The sequence below is a fragment of the Excalfactoria chinensis genome, chromosome 2 (assembly GCF_039878825.1).
Source record: "Excalfactoria chinensis isolate bCotChi1 chromosome 2, bCotChi1.hap2, whole genome shotgun sequence".
Taxonomy (NCBI): domain Eukaryota; kingdom Metazoa; phylum Chordata; class Aves; order Galliformes; family Phasianidae; genus Excalfactoria; species Excalfactoria chinensis.
This window is the reverse complement of record NC_092826.1, coordinates 35,827,652-35,841,400: the sequence shown is the minus strand read 5'-3', so window position 1 is coordinate 35,841,400 and position 13,749 is coordinate 35,827,652. Positions and strand designations below refer to the sequence as shown.

The 13,749-nt window shown below is 41.2% G+C and overlaps 1 protein-coding gene across 2 annotated transcripts in view; it reads left to right on the top strand.

Moving 5' to 3' along the window:
* The window catches only part of FAM110B (family with sequence similarity 110 member B), a 101,086-nt gene that overhangs the window by 47,543 nt on the left and 39,794 nt on the right, over window positions 1-13,749 (top strand). The window contains exon 1 of one of the 2 annotated variants that reach the window (XM_072329922.1): window positions 179-412. The exons of the other annotated variant lie outside the window; for it this stretch is intronic. The gene's annotated coding sequence lies outside the window, so the exon portion shown is untranslated. Of the gene's footprint in view, window positions 1-178; window positions 413-13,749 lie in introns of those variants that run through there. 2 annotated transcript variants of the gene reach the window in all.

The window sequence follows — 13,749 nt, the reverse complement described above, 5'->3', positions numbered from 1 at the left end:
TTCCTTCCCGCATCCAGCCCGTTCCCAGCCCCAGGTGCCGATCCTTTGGCTGGGAGGTGTGACGTGCCCGCGGTGGCTGGGCGCTCCGGCAGGCAGCTATAATTAGCTGAGCAGCCGCTAAGCAGCGGTGACAGGGTGGGAGCCGCAGCGAGCATGTGCCGGATCCTGCATGTGCCCGGCTCTTATTGGCAGGCTGAACTGCTGCCTGCCGGTTTGATAGGTTTCCCCAGTAATCTGCGTGCTGCATTACAGACATAGATACAGAGGTACTGCGCTCACGGAGCGCTGGAGGTGCTCAGCTCGTAGCGTGAGAGCCCGCAGATGAAAGGCATTGCTCTTTGTTACCAAACATCAGTACTTGAGGACTGCTAGCCGCCAGCAGAGAGGGTCGGTGGAGGAGTTTGACTTCGTGGTAATTACTTTCAAGTCTTTATCTCTCCGGTAAAACACAGTCGTGCATGAAATGAATACTGTTAATCATGTCATCTGTTTAATTTGATCTTACTTTCATTAATATCGTGTGTCCTGTGGGTGGGAGAGCCGTCAGAGTATCGAACACATCGTTAGAGTGGATTTAGTAGAAAGATAGGGTGTGTTTATGCAGAAATATTTCTTTCGTTTGAAATCTCGAGCCTGTGCATGTGAGTAATTTTCCTGTAGCCTTTTGTAATGCTGGTAGATATTTCTTTTATTGGAATGCGTTCTGCTAGCAATTGAATTAGAGCATTTATGCCTATTGGTACACGAAGGGAAATCTCCTAACGGTGATTAGTTTAAAGGATAATTTTGCCAAGCGTTCTTTAATTTGATCAGAGTAATGACTATCCTGGTGCTTCTCTCATGGAAAGGGAAAGAGATGAGGAGTATATGCTATTGTTCTTACGGCAGAGATGCTGTAGCCTTCATGTCTGGGTGGATTCTTTGTTTCAATCACGGGTTTTATTTTCAGTGGCTTTCAAAATGAAACTAAAGCCACCCTGCCTTGTAGACTGCAGTATATCCTTTCCTTGCACACACACACACACACACACATATAGATATATATGTTTGTATTGTTATCAAAGGCTAAATTTTGGCCCAGAGCCTTGTTTATCGTCAGAACTGCCTTCAGCAGTAGAATGAAACAAGATGGGCATGCCAGTTTTTCCCCTGTGGTTCTGAGACTTTCACTGTATTTACCACCGCACTCGTTTAAGTTCTCATCATTCTTGACCTGCACATCCATTGATGACAACTTTTCCTATAAAAGGCATGCATATTAAATGAGCACATTTTACAGTTAAAGCTGTTTGGAAGATGGGGAAGCAAGCATAAAGTATTTAGAAACAGAAACACACAAAAAAAACTCTTAACGTAGCTCTTCATGTGATGACATTGGAATACTGAAGCTGACTGTTGAGAGTTTAAAGTTGGTGCCCTTGTCTGTGTCAGACTCCGGAGCCCAGATAAACTTGTGCATGAAGTCACCAGCCCTCTGGCTGGCTGCCACCATGCGTCGGAGGGATGAGGTTGTCTCAGCAGTGTCAGGAAGGTGTTGAGAACAGGAGCTATTTTGGTGTCAGCTTTTCACTCTTTTCTCTGCATCTCCCTATGAGGATGCCTTCCTGACTGCCCAGACCAATGCAAAATCAAGTTGTTTGTTCTCTAACTGTCTGGCTCATTAACTTCCGGAGTAGATACTCTTTAAAACCAGGGTATTTATGTATTAACAAACTTTATATGGCACAGCAGGTATGCATGCTTTGTTATTTGTAACAGTGTATTCAAAAGGAAAAGTATTTGGGATGTTTAAATCACAGCTGGCAGGCACCGGTTTCTTTGAATGTTTGCTACTGACTGGAATAACGCTTTGTAAACATTCACCAGGATTTTGTTTCTGAAGCTGCTTCTCCTGATGTAGAGCTGTGATGCAAAAAAGCTGTTTCCCAGCAGTTCAGTTTGGACCAGGAGGACCTGGCTGTGGAGGCTGGTTGCTCAGGGTGCCGTGTATTTCTCTTTGCTTCAGAAGACCAACCAGAAGCCTCTTAAAGAGGTGTTCAGTTAATTTATGCCTTCTGCCTTCTTAAAGAGGCTTTCGTGAAGTAATTATCTCTATCTTCATGACCTCTGTGACATGAGGGAGTGAGTAATGGTTAGTTATAGCTAAAGAAATGTAGAAATTCCCTAGCCGAATAACGTGCTTGCTATAGGCAGGCAGCTCAGCTTCAAGGGACTGATATACTTACTTTCTGCTTCAGGTGTTTATTTGTCATTATTTGTAAACAATGTAAGACATAACAAGAAAGAAATGTTGTGACAGCATGTCTTTGGTGGTGAATATATCACCTGCTCCCAGAGAAACTGAGATACTGCACCCCATAGCTATTAACGTGTGCATCTTCTTACCTTCTAAAAGAGCTGTGATGGTCTATACAAGCATCTCCAGAAAAAAAAAGACACTCATGAAGCTAGAACTGGTGATAATTTAAACTTAAAATCCTTTAACAAAAAGGAATAAGCTACTTTGTCTTTTTTCCTTTCCTTTCTTTCCAAACCATCTCTTTTTTTTTTTTTTTTTTTTCTTTTTTTTTTTTCTTTTTTTTTCTTGGTAAACAAAGACAACAAATTGAAGCAACATTTATGGAGCGCTGTCTAAAAACAATTGTCATCTTTCCTGCTATAAACATTTTAACCTTAACAAGCCAATTGCTGCAGGAAATCCAGCACACTTCGGATTGTTCTTGAGATTTTACGTTCATATTTGCCAGAAAGTTTCTTGACTTAAAAAGTTTATAGTTGCTGTTTGAAAGGAGATGCCTGCATTGTGCATCTGCTCCGTGCCTCTGAGCTGTCCTCATCTCTGCTCTGTTGCTCCGTAATTAAATCTCTACATCATTCATTAAGTGAAAGAGAAACTTTTCTTTTCCAACCAAGAATTGTGTTCTGATAGTGATAGAGCAAGGGAGAATGGGTCAAAACTAAGAAGGGGTGATCCAGATTAGATGTTAAGAGGACAGATGCCCAGAAAAGCTGTGGGTGCCTCATCCATGGAGGTCTTCAAGGTCAGATTGGATGTGGCCCTGGGCAGCCTGAGCTGGTGGGAGACAGTGCTGCACTCGGCAGAGGGTTGGAACTGGGTGGGCTTTAAGGTCCCTTCCAATCAAAGCTGTTTTGTGATTCTAGAGTGCAGTGGGTCTATGGGATGGTAAGAGCAGAATATGTTAGAAAAATCAGTGCCTCATCTGCTGGAATGTTTCATATGTATATAACTGGAAAATAGTGATTTTGATCGTGTATGCCTAAGGTATGTTTGTGTAGAAATGAATATGTTGTTAATGCTGTCAGTGTGGTACCCATAATCTCATTATAGCCCTATGGAAATATTTATATTCCTTGAAGAGTAGTGCTTTCAGAAGCGCAGGCTTTGACTGCTAGCTGGAGATGGATATATGCAGTAACCTGAGTGCCAATAATAAACAGTGTTAGACCAGCTCTGCTTTATTAAGGTATTGGGTCTTTTTTATCATTTGATGTGTTAGTGCATTTCACATTAGGTAAAACCATACCAAATCTGAAAGAGAAAAACGATGCTTGAAGTTAGTCTATTAGCAATGAGAGACTTCGGAAAATAGTCACAGGGATATAAGGTATTACCAAAGAGCTTATTTTGCAGGATTTGTACTTACAGGCCTTGCTGTTTCTGAAGTTGAGTAGAAGTAAGTGATATATTTGTACAGGTTTGCATTAAAATGAGGAAAGTGACTTTGTGCTCTAAAGTACCTTTTACCATTTCGTTTGTTTTTGGAACCACCTCTAGTTATTACCTTGATGGAACATTAGTCTTTTTTAAATGGACAAGAAGTTCAATACGGTATCTGTAGTTGCTGCTCACTGCACATTGTTCATGGGAGATCACTAGCCTGTTCCCTTTGATTTTCTTTGGGAGTAAAAGTCTTTTACATCCTTCAAATCTCCAAACTTTGAAACTGGGCTGAGTGAGATGAGCCTGGCTGAGGAAGTGAGGGACACTCTGAAAATAAGGAAGGTCTCATTGCCTTAGCAGCAGTAGCAAAGTGAGATCAGAACCATGATGTCCTTCTCCATGTGGAGATGGCTGGGCAGGATGGGCACTGGGAAGAAGGCTCCCTTCATTGTTAAGTGGCTGATAGGCTGGGGCAGTGTTTCCTGTGGGTCTGCTCTTCCTGTCCCATGACTTTCACTCATCTGCCATGATTTGTTCAGTGGGCTAACTGTGTGGAGTGGGAGTCTTGAAAAGAGGATGAAGTACGCGTAGCTCTAGGCACCTATCTGTCAGATGCAGTACACTGAGGAAGAACATGTTTTATTGAGCAGGGTAACAGAAGCAGCAATATCTTCCCCTTTTGGGTCTTGCAACTGCAGTATTTTCCTCCAGCTGTGTACTTGGGAATGGAGGTTGAAAGTAAAAATGGAGATAGTTTTTATTTTTTCACATTTAATCCTTTGTTACAATTAATTTTAATCATTCTTAAATCTATTACCTGAGGTATTAAGCCAGGTGAATTGATGGATTTAGTGCAGGATGCAACCGACAAATCATTATCCTGGATGCTGTTGTCTGACTTGTCCTAGTAACAGGATTCCCATCTCTGTTTCTCATTGTCTCTCATGGATGTGCTTCAGCCACCTGTGGGTACCGCTGCTTGCTGCAGTCTGTCCACAGAGCAGTTGAAGTTTTCAACCCAAATTCTCACTTTGTAAATAAATGTGTTTTGTTTTGTTAAACATGAATCATCCATTCCTATCCATAACAGACATTTCTTGTTGTGCCCGATACTTCTGAGGCATATGGGTTTATTAACTGAACGTTATTTGTGCTGCTGCTGCTTGTATGGCTATCTATTTTATTGACTGTTTATCTGTTGGGCTCTATAGAATGGTTTTACTGTATCTGTTCCTAGTATTGATGTGTATACTACAAAATCTCTAGTACTAAAAAAGAATGATATCTAAAGGAAAGGTAATAATTTAATGTGCTTAACATTTTGGAAGCTGCTAGACTAGCCCAAAGATCAGGCTGATCTGCTCTCTGGTTAGGAAGTCTGTACAAACACATTCACATCATGCTGCTTGTGGTACAACTTGTACGGGTTTGTAGGGCCACTTAAACTGAGAGAAATTTGAACATGCAGGTCTGTGTGGGTACAGACCTTTTTAGAAGTGTGGGAATATTTGACACTTCTGTTTAGGATCCATGGTTATAACGAGCTCTGGGTCCTGTTTTAGTAGGTAGCGATAATGAAATAGTGATAACAAAGGAGAGTTATTGATATGGGGAGGCATGTGTTTGCATTATCGGACAACAGTATGAATCAGCCTCTGTCCTAAAGCATTGCCTGCCTGTGTTATCTGGGCAGAAAAAGGCTAGAGGGAAAGGGGGGAAAAATATCAAAGATTGAAGCATCTTTTATGTGACCACAGGCTGTGAGCTTTTAAGGTAAGCTGAACAGTCCATATTTTATGGTCATAAACCATCATTGCAAATGTCTTTAAAGAGGGCAAAAAAAGAATCAGTGTAACTGCTCCTGCCTATGTTAGCACTAACAGTACAAACCTCCCAGGGTAGGGACAGTTTTCTTCAGTGTCGTAATTGGCCCTGGGTATTTTGGGCATTGCAGTCATCCAGAACTGAGTGTGCAGCTTTGTCTCTCACTGTGACATTCCAACAACAGTCTAACCAGAAGATAGATGTATGAGATATTGAAAATTTGTATCCCGTTCTCTTCCATCACTGCTCTGTCAAACCTATTGCAACCCAGGCTTTCCCCACCTCATGTCTCTTTGATGTCCTGTGGAATGCACGTTGCTGCTTTGGCCCTTGTGCCCCAGGGCTGGGTGAAGCCCAGCACATACAGAGCACTTGCTATTAGTTGTAGTGGAAGGCAGAGCATGGTGGCTGGAACAGAACAGGGCTGTGAAGTAATAGATGGCCTCCTTGTCTGTCAGTGTTTTGGTGTATCATTTCTCTTTTCCTCACAGTTGTTCTTCTCTTGCTGCCACCTCAGTTCTAAATTTGTCTGTCCCATTTTCCCATTCAGACCTATCTTCTTTCTGTTACTCACTTTCTTCAGTCAAGCCTTCTGTGCCTTTCAACTTCTACCTGCCATCCAGCCCTATATGCTGTGGCATCTTTGCAGCCACCACTCCATTTTCAGTGAGGAATGTCCAAAAATAACTTGCAAGTAGAGGTGGCCAGGTTTGGCTTGCAGGAGAAGAATTTAAGTTCTCTTACCAAAGAGGGTTTTCTTTTTTGTTGTTTTAACTTTTTCTTTTTTTACTGATGGAAGTTGTCCTTGGTTTTGTGCACAGAAAGCTCGTTTTGATAAACACAAATCTTACCCCTGACCTTTCCAAGTCTGACATATCTGCTTTTCTTCTCTTACCTCTTTACTGAAAGCGAGCGTCCCTCTTCATCTTCCTGTCATCCTCTTGTCATCTCTACCTCAGGGCTTTCCAAAGTGATTCATGAGCTTTGCTTGCTGCATTTTGAAAACAAGGCCCCTCTCAATTGTGTCTGCACACAAGTGCCCCACATCCGCTGCGCTGTAGGGTGGCAACCTGAGGGGCTGCCCTTACCAACCCTCTGCTCTTTGCAGGTGTCAGGCAACAGTGGCATGATGCTGACCCAAATCATGACAGCTTTGCTGCTGCCTACAGGACTGCGAACTGTGTGGGTGCTTGCTGGCTTAGAGTTGTGTTGATTTTGCTTTTTAGTGCTGACTGCTTGGTGAATTTACTGCACTGGCTGCCTAAAGGGTCTGGCACTTTCATGGTTACCTTAGTTAAATCTTCACTGAGTGACAGCCGAGCAGATGGTGCAACCATCTCATAGAATCACAGAATGGCCTGGGTTGAAAAGGACCATAGTCATCATCTGGTTTCAAACCCCCTTCTATGTGCAGGGTCACCAGCCACTCATACTGAAGTACATAGGGTTTTGGTTCTTCGTCTTGATAAGGAATTCTTCCTGCACTACATTTTGAAAAGCTGGGATGTTACTATCAGCTCCTAAAGAGCAGTTTCTGCAAGTATTTTCTTTCCTCCTACAAAGCAATTTATGCTTTCTTATTTAACTTTAGCATGACTGAAGACATGCATCAAAAGCATGTCTGCAACTAAGTCTTAAATTCATTCATAGAAGAGCTGTACAAATACTGAATCCATTTGGTGTTTAGTTAGTATTGATTACTTTTTTTTTTTCCTGCAGACTTGATAAAACTTGACTGATACTTCCCTCATGTCCAAGAAATAGATATATCTGCAGTTCTAGCTTTGCGGAACAACCTGTTGAGGCAATAGGATTGTACACAGAGCCTTTCTTCTTTTGCTTGCCAAAAATCATGCAGGAAATCATCAAAGTATATAAATAACTCTTGGTGAGGAATAAAGGAAGATGGAGCCAGGCTCCTTTCATTTGATATCCCATGACAGCACAAGAGGCAATCAATGGGCACAAACTGAAACACATCTGGTGCAAGCATAATGATTTATTTTTAACTGTGAAAATGATCAAATGTTGGCATGAGTTTCCCAGAGATGTCATGGAGTCTCCAATCCTGGAGACCTTCAACAGCTGCCTGGATGTGGGCCTGGTTTTCCCTGCTTGGGCAGTGATTGGGCCCAGTGGATCCAGAGGTGCTTTCAGGCTCATCTGTTTCTCAGTTCTGGCTTTGGATATCCCCACACAACTGACCAAGCAAGGCCACTCAGTTCTAGGGAAATTACTTTTTCTATATTAATTATGGTATCCAAAATTACGTTGTGTTTCCATCTATCCTTATGTACGAGTGTGTGCATGCATAGAGATCTGTGTACATCTACCTATTGCTAGCTGGTATATTAACATAACTGGAGACCAGGACAAAATGGAAAAAATAAATGGAAAAGGAAGGAAGTAATAATAAGGAAGTAATAATATTAAGGAAGTAATAATATTTTTTTAAAAATCTGTTTCATGCAGGCCGTACTTACTGTGCTTTATGCAGACGTTGTAAATCTTAAATAATTTCCCTTCCACAGTGATATGTTGTCACTGTATTCAAAAACATTATTTAAAATTGCCTCAGAGAAGGCCTTAACTTTCTTAGATGGTTTCTGTTGGGCACCACTTATACAGAATTACGTCTTTGTTAAGGACCACGTTAAACTTAAGTGGGCAGAAAGTGCACAGAAGGAAATCTGCATGAGAGAAAGGAGAATAAAAGGCTGTGGGCCAGAAGGAGGTGGCCCCTCAGCTGGTCTCCCCTCCAGCGTAATGCAGCTCTGAATTAAACAGCAAACGTGGGGAAACTGGCCTGCTTTGAGAACACACCACAGACACTTTGTTGTTATGCAAATACTTTCTGGAGTCCTAAGTGCAGGTAATTAGGGCTCTGCTCGTACTCAGCCTGGTTTCTGCAGTCAGTCTGTGGGCCTGACATCACTGCTGAGAACTAGAAGGTTGGACAAAAACTGACTACTGAAATTGTATTCACTCCTTGGGAGTGTATGAGTAAAGTAGCAGATGACCCTCGAGGCGGTGCTGGAGGAAGCTGACAGGTGTCAGGGCATCCTTTCTAGCGTGGCTGCATGAGTTTGGGTAACCGGAGGAGGAAAAGGGATACTGGCAAAGCTCTTCATCCTTCAAAGCCAGGACGTTTGCCTTATGATATTAATAATGTTCCTATCTCCTTTTCAGCCCCCACTACAGCAGTTTTCTCCTTGTTTAGTTGGTCACCATTGTTAGTATTAACATTGGGGTTGAGAGGTTGTTTACATCTTGGCCAAGACAAGTGGCAATGAGTGCAGATCTGAGGTTTTATATTTGAAGTAGTAGAAACATTATCTTTGTTCTGACATATGTTTGGATTTTTACTGTTTCAGTACATCACAATGCCACCTTTTCTGTTTTGATGTTCTGCGTTAAAATACATTGTGGGATTTATTTTTTCCTGCTTATTTACAGGTTCTGACATAACATCTTAGAAGTTGTACTTAGACATTTCTTGCAGTGGAAGCACTTAGAAAAAAAAAATCATTCTGTTTTGAAGATGAAAGAAACCAATCTCTATTTATGAGAGCTTCCTCAGCTCCTTGCTTAACACATCAGCTTCAATCACAGCCAGTAGGGAATTTTAAATTTCATTTTTTGTTGAATTTTCAAAACCTAATCAGATAAATCCTCTTAATCTTTATGAACTGTACAGGTTGCTTGTTTGTGGGTTTGTTGTGTTTTTTTTTCCATTTGTTTCATTTCAGTTTAGTTTTTAGGCCTTTTACACACGATGAGATTATTTTCCTTGGTCCTTACAACTGTCCTTTGAAAATCCTTTGGGGTAATCTGAAATAGGGAGGAGGATGTATCCTGTGGGCGTCACAAACATGCATGAAAAAGGGATGAGTTCGTCCTGGCAGGTTGAGTCTCCTTTCCCTGCTCTTATTTCTTCTTCCCATGCATACATTTTAGAGCCATGCCTTCCTCTCTGCCTACCAGCCTCTTCCATTTCAAAGACTGTTTGGCTGTCTGGAGCTAGAAGAAAAAGTCTTGTTCAATTTTGTAAACTATAAAACTTGCTTCTCATTCCCCGTATATGATGCAACTAAAGAAGTCACAAATATTTGATGTGAAATCCCTCAATAAATTGGGATCTGCCCTTAAATAAGGCTATTGTGCAAGTCAGTAACGGCCCGCCTGATGTTGGCAGCAAGAACAGGGTTATTACAACTGTGACCGCTGCATTCAAGCCTGGTTCTGCCCTTCCCAGCTCTGCAGGGCAGAGGTGACAGCCATGGCAGAAAGGGTTCAGTTACTTGGGGAGTTCTGTGTAAATAAGGCAAGGAAGTATTTGTTAGAGCCGGGGGTTTGATTCTCAGCTCTTCACTGTGATTGTAGCAGTTTGCTACCTCTGAGAGTGATGTGCAACAGGGTGAGAACTGCTTTCTTTTCCTCACAGCTGGAAAGGAGTTACCATTAAGCACAAGGATGCTGTATCAGACTTTTTTTTTTTTTTTTCTTAATGAAACCTGCCTGTTAGGAACCCCAAAATGCCAAGCACAAGTGCGTTTAAAACAGTAAAGATAATCACAAGTTGTACGAAAGCAGGTCCTCATCAGATCCTCTTGGGAAGGACTCTTGTATAGAGAACTGATCTATAGAGATTATTACCATAGCTTGAGATTATTGCAGTGTTTGGATTCTTTGGGTCAGAAATACCAGTGAAAGCGCAGCTTCTCACCTTGTTCTGTGCCATCAGGGCCTTTATTTTGCCATGGACAACTTATGAAGTTCAGGGTATTTTTCAGAGGACGGAAATCCAGGGACAGTGAGTCTTAGGGGATCCTCATTTGCATTTCGCTTCAAAACAGAATTGCACGTGTTGTATTAAGAAAATAAGCTGTTAATGCTGAAAAACAAGCTGGGGCTTATTTTTACTATTGTTTGATACAGTTTTTCTTACTTGTGAGAGAAATCAGATGGCCCAGTTACAAATGCAGAACTCATACATCCTTTAAGAAATAACTGATTTTTTTTCCTTGCAAAGAGCAAAACCATGCTAGGTTTAATTCTCTTTTAGTCCCTGTTGTATCTAGCATGATTTCAGCATAGTTTTCAAGTCCAGGGAGATTTCTTTAATATCCCCATTTCACATGAGCTGTCATCTGAAGTGGTTTGCATTTCTTTGAAAGCATGGAGTCCATAAATAATTTGCATTAGTTCTGAATGGTTGAATTACCTTTAATATGGTTTGATTACAATCTTTATTACTGTGTAGTTGTAATTTTTTTCTGTACATATTGTAAGTATATATAAGCAGAGTTAATATAAAATAATCTCTTCTAAGTTATCCTCTGCTCAGCTGATATCTCTAATTTCTTTGTAGGTTCTTTTAAACCCCTGAAGTGTCCTAGTATTTCTTATCAATAAAGGTCACTTCCTTAGGTAGCAAATGCAGTTGCTATTAAGTTAATCTACTGAGGGCCGTATGTCTTAAGGAGCCCTTGTGATGAACTTTTCAGACAAAGTGAGCTCTTAAATTGGCTTCCTAAATTTCTCTCTGAGGTCAAAGTCCTGCAGTCCGCATGAATCAGAAAGTATATTTCTCTTTCTGCTTTATACCTGTTAATCTTTTAGCACAGTAATGAAAAATGACTGTATTAAAAAAAGCAGTTGTTATTAGTGGAGCAAAACCTGGTTGGTATGTCTTACCCCTGCTTTATTTCTCTCGAGGATCTTGCAGCCAGGTGCAGTCGGTATCTTGAAGTTCTCCTGGTACTGCATGCCCAAGATGCAGTCTTCCCATTTGCCCATCCATATGTCTCATCTTACTACAGAAGTAGCTCACAGTCACTCTTATAGCCTGGATGAAAGCAGTCTTGTCCCATTTACATCAATTCTGAATATTGCATGAAGGGAGCATTTCTGAAGCCTGTGCACTTTGATCATATCGTTTCTCTTTACATCTTCTTGCTGGTTCATTCTTTGTTGTAGCCAGTACTAAAACTCTCAATATGATACCCTAGCATTATCTATCATCTCTCATCTGTTATCCGAATGCTGTTTTTCCGTCTCCATAGTTCCATCTTTAGTTGCCTTGCTGTTATGCTTTCTAAGTTGCATTTTTGCTTTGTTTCGCATCCTTTCAACCTGGGAAGAGCTAATGTTGTTAAATCAAGTCAATGTGCTCCAGGATGATGGTCTTTTAATTTACCTTATATCACCAAACAGTCTCACAAAATGAGTATCAACTTTTCAATTAAGAAGTAGAAAAAGGTTTTCTTGCACTTGTAGCAACATATTTCAAGAATCCTGTCTGCCGGGAAGGCTCTTCTGTGCAGATGTTAGGCAAAAGCTCATAACACAACAGAAACTTGAAGTGTCTTCACTGATTAGAGAGAACAGGTCTGGTCTAGTGGTATTTCTAGATGAGTGCGTTTGCATGCCATGAGAACTATCATCAGTTAGAAAAGCAAATTGTCCTGTGAGGAAAAAGGAAGAGTAAAGTCCATAGATAAAAGCATGAAGAATGATGAAATAACATACAACTTTTAATGGTTCTGTTTGGAAATGAAAGTCTGAAAACCAGTATGTATTTTCTAGTGCTTTCTAAAATAATTTGTGCAGGTACCTATATTTAGACTGTGGGAGCAGAGGTAACAGTGTCATTTTGGCAGACTTGAAGCACTGCTTTGTGGCCTAATAAGAGACGAAGATGCCTTGCTTCAGGGACCAGAAATTGCAATAATAATGGCACTTCTGTTCTACTGACCAAGTGCTTTTCTTCATGTACAAAATGGGAATGACTGGTCCAACCCACAGAGTGGCTCCAAGCATTAATTAACTCTCTTCAGTGCTGTTCTGGAAAGCCAAGGTTTTTTGTTGTTGTCCTTGGTGTTTTTGTGTTGATTTTAATAGATGCCTGAAAGTCTCAAGTCTGGTTTTGTTTGCCAGATTATTCAAAACTGTGCTAACATTCGCGAGCTCCCGGAGAAGGCAGTTGTCAATGCGACTGTGTGGTCACGGCATTTAAAAGTAATCAGTAAAATAATCATCTTCCATACTGAGACTTCTACCTGTATTTTCAGCGTTCACACAAAAACATGTTAGATTGCATAGCTGTTAGCAATTTCCCAATTATTTTTAAAACTAATTAAAAAAATTGCTGAATGTTAAATGCCATTCCTTATTTAGAAGAGGACTGCAAACAGTGGATTACCTACTTAAGAGGGTTATTTCTTCTCAGTAAATAAGGAGTGCAGCAGGGCCTATGGAGATCCTGAGATGGAGATGTTTCTTAGATACTTACAGAGCTCTGCCTGCTTCCATAGTACTGTCACAAATAACAACGCTCTGTGGTGATGGCTTGGAGCAGAAAGCTTGTTCTGAAAAGGTACTGGGTGCTAACTCATGGCGAGGGAGGAAGAATGAAATGAAGGGGCTTTCTGTTTTAAAGGTGGAATTAAGCATAGGAAACAAGTACAGTGTAAAGGTAGCATGTGAGAGAAACACAAACGGAACAGACTCAGAAAGTGCATAAGGGCTGGGCTGATTCCCAGCTCTGGCTGTGTCCTTCCACTTCAATAGGAGTATGTGGTTCAGAGCTTGTTGCACTATCATAGCCTGGGTGTGCTTTCTGTATGGACTCTTCTGTAGGGTTAAACATCTATAGCAGAAAAGACTCATTTTAAAATATAGCTTCCTTGTATCATCTCTTGGAGTTTAAATAAATTATGGATACCAGACACTTATAGAAGAGCTGTAGGATAGTGTTTGTTCTTTTTAAATGCAAATTTTTACACATACATGTGGGTACCAAGTTTTGAAAGTCTGGAAACAGCAGCCACATGGTATGTGGTCATTGTGCAATTTTGCCATCACTTCCCACTGATACTGATAACAGGCATGAGAATTGCATGTGATGGTCACTGCTGTGCACTGCGTGGCTCAGAAAAGCAGGCAGCTTTGCATGCCTTTAGAAACCAGTATCTACCACAGAAGGTCTGGGGGCAGCTTCTCAGTCTTGATTGCTTCTTCAAACACTACATCAGGCAGTGGTGCTTTGGTAACTGAGGGAAGGGTGGAGCCAGCCAGGTTACAATTAAGATTAATTTCATTAGAAGCAGGTGCGTTGTTCTGCCTAACTTTGGATCTTGGCGTTTCGGGGTAGGAGATCAAGTGGCAAGTTGGGAGGGTGAGGAGATGCACACAGGCATTGGTGTCTGGAGGATCCAGGTTGAGACATCCAAAAGGGTGAT